This window comes from Aedes aegypti, unplaced genomic scaffold, assembly GCF_002204515.2.
Source record: "Aedes aegypti strain LVP_AGWG unplaced genomic scaffold, AaegL5.0 Primary Assembly AGWG_AaegL5_hic_scaff_268_PBJ_arrow, whole genome shotgun sequence".
In the NCBI taxonomy this organism is placed as follows: Eukaryota; Metazoa; Arthropoda; class Insecta; order Diptera; family Culicidae; genus Aedes; species Aedes aegypti.
In genome coordinates this window covers 21,317-25,983 of record NW_018735925.1, presented here as the reverse complement: position 1 = coordinate 25,983, position 4,667 = coordinate 21,317, and the positions used below count along the sequence as shown (strand labels likewise).

General features: G+C 39.7%; 1 non-coding gene across 1 annotated transcript; it reads right to left on the bottom strand.

Moving 5' to 3' along the window:
• Positions 1-2,434: 2,434 nt before the first annotated feature.
• Trnas-gcu lies at positions 2,435-2,516 on the bottom strand. Its single transcript has one exon. It is a non-coding gene; the product is annotated as a tRNA-Ser (tRNA).
• Between the last annotated feature and the right edge of the window lie 2,151 nt (positions 2,517-4,667).

Below are 4,667 nucleotides of genomic sequence, written 5' to 3'. Positions count from 1 at the left end.
ATAGAGAACCTCCAACAGATTTCTCAGTGGCATCCCTAAAATACATAAAAGAATTGGGGAGGACTCACTGGAAAAAATAAAGGTACACGCAGATATGATTTATTGAGAAGACTTGGAGTGGTTATTGAAGTAATCCCTTGAAGAATCTCAAGGAACAGGATAAAAAAGATTAAGAGGAATTTGTCAGCCAAATCTTCTGAAAATTGCAGTAAGATGCATGCACTCATATGCAGGAAGTATTGATGCAAATATTGAACCCAATATTTTTTTTATAAAACCGTCCACGATGAAGAGAACAAAGCTGCCAAAAATACAACAAGTCACACTAACTGCTCTGCTATCCAATGTTCTGACAGAAAATACATTTTAATTGCAGAACAAGTTTTTGCCAGATTAATCACAAGGCTTATTGGGGACTATTGATGAAACGCTTGAATCATTCGTGGCCATTTTTAGGCCCGGAATCTTTGATATAGGGTAGATGTATCAATAGTGGAGGTACTAAGCATGATTGAATTTCATTTAAACCGCCTAAATTCAAGAAGCGCAATTAATGTACACGTTAATGTTGTAACGGAAAGTAACGACCATTGACTCAATGAGAAAAATGATTTCATCGCAGTAATCCACGGCATGTCATGAAAAATAATACCTCCACTATTGGTACACTGTTCCTTTAGTTGCGGTATATTTTTAATTTGTGTTCCTATAGTTGCGGTATCCGTTGTTTTCTTATGGAATCCTCCATTATAGGAACACTTTACCGCAACTATTGGTACAAGTAAGAAAAGTTTAAGCAATTTTAGTGGTAGTTCATCAGTTTTAAAGCAATTTGAATGCTCTTTTCAACTATTCCATGCATCAACAAGCCAATACGGTCGATTGGCAGTGTCGGTTCTGTGGCTAATGTGATAAAATCAGTGAAAACGGCACTACCGCAACTATAGGAAACCCACAACTAAGGGAACACTTACCCTATCAAATTCAAGTTTAGTGAAATTTTTCCATTGGTATGAAGGATGCAACCCCCTTCTCTTGTGGCTACGCCCATGGTGCATGCAAAGAGTTTTTGTGAAGGCAAAATAGCATGTCACCGATGAATGCAAATTAGCATGTTGCTTCCAGTGTTCAAATCACCGGGAACCGTAGCCGATTTTACCCCTGGAGATTAGTTTTACTTATTTGCTACTTGAAAATTGGGAATCGAGTGAGATAGAATCGAAATTAATCGTTGGCCGTAACCACTTGGGCCGCGTTATTACTTTGGAGCTCATCTGTCGGTAGTGTCAGTTGGCATTAGTGGAAGGTTCCATATGATTGATTGATGCATTTTCACTTGAACCGCTTGGTTGTGTTTCATACTTCGAAAAGGTCGCACCACGATTCTGCCGTCATCCAATTTAGTCGCCTTCATGTGTTTGCAGCTAATTAGCATAAATTTATTAATCATAAATTAGGAGCATGTTGCCGCATGGTTTCGCATTCAATCCACCCGAAACAGCGCCAATCGTGCAGAAAGAGACTGCCAAGCCTGATCACATAATAATTTATACAATTCAGGTTTTCCACTTCCCCTCGCTCAATATTACTGAATAAAAAAAAACGCGATACGAAATCCGAGTGTCATGCAGCGGTATTCATTCCCTATACGTCTACGCATTGACGGAAAATGAAACTCGAATGTCGGACGGTCGGAGGGTTTACCTCACCTCACGTCCCTTTTCTGATTCCATAATGAAAATAAACATATATTTCTACTACGTCCGCCTTGTTCGGCTGCGTCAGTCCCCATCATGAAACATGTTTAATTCATATTGCCATAAACATAAAATTACGAATAATGATCGATTGTTGAAAATAACAATATAAGAGTAATAATAAAGTGCACACAATTTATTCCGAACGACGGCTGACTGACTGTCGAACGACACGCACAGTTGTGGTACGACGAAACTGGAAATGGTGATGGTTGTTCCTACTTTTAATGTAGGTTGTTGGGTATACACATTTTTGCCTCGAAATAGACTGCGTACAACGAAACCTTCGAAATCATATCCAGCAAATCTTAATGGATGCTGTAATTGGATGGGCCACTCTTGTACGACAAAAAGGCAAGTTCATAAATATAGAAGCTACGTTTTATTATATTGATCTTCACGGCCACGGTTTTAAAATGTTGTCACATTTTCCGAATGTCCATGCAGGAGATTTCCGCTTCGCTATACTGCGCATCTATGCCTTGCTCCGTGTGCATTATGCGCACTATTGAGAATCGACTTGCTATGCGGCGAAGTTGGTCAACAATTAAACTTCGCACGTTGATTAACCAATTTTTCAACACGATGCAGTATTTCCTAGCCAGAAAAACCGTCACTAATTTAAAAGTCTTTACAATCAGAATGCGAATATATTCCTCCCACAAAAAAAAACTTTTCGACGAGGATGGGATTCGAACCCACGCGTGCAGAGCACATTGGATTAGCAGTCCAACGCCTTAACCACTCGGCCACCTCGTCGCTTGGGTCTGCCGGCTCCCACAAACACAAGAGAAGCTCCGTACCAAAGCAACCCTCTTCCATATCATCATCATTCAATCCGTTTTACGGTACCGTTCTTTTTTCAAACGCAACTCGCAAACAAAGCCTCCATCCACCACATAACCCGATTGCCTCGCCTTCTTCGTTCAACCTGGTTAGCGAGCAAGTCAGTCAGTCAGCTGATTGGTGATAAACACACAGGCAAAAGTTCATCGCCTCTTCCTTTTTACCTATCTATGCATACCTACAACTGGCATTGCTCCTATCTGCTGCTACCGCGTGTCAACATCAAAACAAACCAAACGAAGCGCGATTGGCGCCGGCATAATATACCATTTCGAAAGAGCGTCCGCCGCCGGTTGTCGTTATCACATTTTTCGTTTCTGTTATTAGTTCGCTCCTCCACGAGCCGCTTCTGCTGTTTCTCGTGCCTCGTGCTTCCTTCATAACCTTCGGTGAATTTTAAAATTGCTCTGGTTCGAAAGATTAAAGTGTCGCACTTGGGCGGGACATTGAATCCTTGGGAAATCTAATTGCATCGGATGGCTTGCCATCACCGCACCATCACTTCTGTTGGATGGGAGAGATTAAATTCGATGTATCTACTTACCACTACCTACGAGTGTGCTCCTGAATGGCGCACAGCATTATTACGTTTTTATACAGTGACCATAATTCATATTTGTACCAAGGCGCGTTATATTCTCTACAGAGTGGCTACAGAGTAAAATGTACACACCTTGATTTGTACAGAGCACTGTTTTTCACATCATGTTGGTAAAACGATGGTCCGCTTCTTCAGACTGTTAAGGTACCCCGGGGCAAGTGAGAATCCGGGTAAGTGGGACCTTCCGTCATAGCTCATTTTGGAAACGTATTTCAAGGGGGCATTCTTCTAGAAAACTGAATATATAGTGGCTTACGAAATGTATTTAGAGCAAAAAATATTGTCATTATTATTATCATGTGCTTCGTTTAACAGTTGTCAATTCAGCGCCTTTTTCAACTCCCATTGATAAATTGTACAGGTTTTACGTTTTGCATTAGCGCACAAAAAAAAGGTGGTATAAATCGAATTACCATCATAAGCAACAGTTTTAAGAATTATTACAAGCTGCTTACGATAAACAGGTGTTTTGTTTTCATGTCATATGAAAAATTCTATGGTCTAACTTAGGCCCAACATATCGTTATACCCGAGGTGAGTGGGACCTAGCAAAACAAGCACCAGAATAAAAACCTAGAAAGATTCGCGAATCAGGCGAAACTGACAAAATGCACACAATTTAAGAAAATATAGCGTTGGAATTGTAGCTCGATTGTCTATTCCACTGCACTTGAACTTTTCCCCTATCGATAATTTAACTATTAAAAAAACGCAAATTTGTAGAAGACGAAACTTCACCTCATGCCAAACCACACACTTTATTGATTACGCCTGTGTTTTTGTTTATCAAAGTGATGGGCGCAATCTGAAATCGAAATCAAAACACGGCGAGAGTAGACGGCGACACTGCAAACAAAAAATAAACAAAGCGTACATGGCGGGCTTTATTGAAACCAGAATGTAAACACGGCGCAAAAGTAATAGGCGACACTGAAAATAATATCGATTACAGGCTCATAATATTGGGCGATACTGGCATCCTTGAGTGCGTTTAAGGCGAAACCTTATAATATTTTTTTTAGTACGAAATAGCTAGGGAAAATTGTAGGAGTATTGAGTGGTATTGATGAGGATTTTAAAACTAGGTTTCTCCAATTGGGAATAAAAATTGCCACATGAGAATTTCATTGGTTATTTTCTCATTGTTATTGATTTGTTCAGATAGGCCCTTATCGCGAATCCCTCTTAAGTTTAACTTTTCACTTTTCAAACATTTTTCTAGAGAATAGTATAAAGTAACCAGACGTCCCGCGTTTCGCGGGACAGCGTAAATTTCAATTTAAAATTACAGCGTCAAATGTATTTGTTTTACTGAAAAAAAGCATTTAGATCATGTTTTGGGCCTAAAAATGATTGTAGAATACGTATCTAATACGGAAAATGTTTGATTGGGAACGAGATCTGACAGGGCGTATATATGGTCGACATATATGGTCGCTTTAGAATAGTACTAAAACATAAAA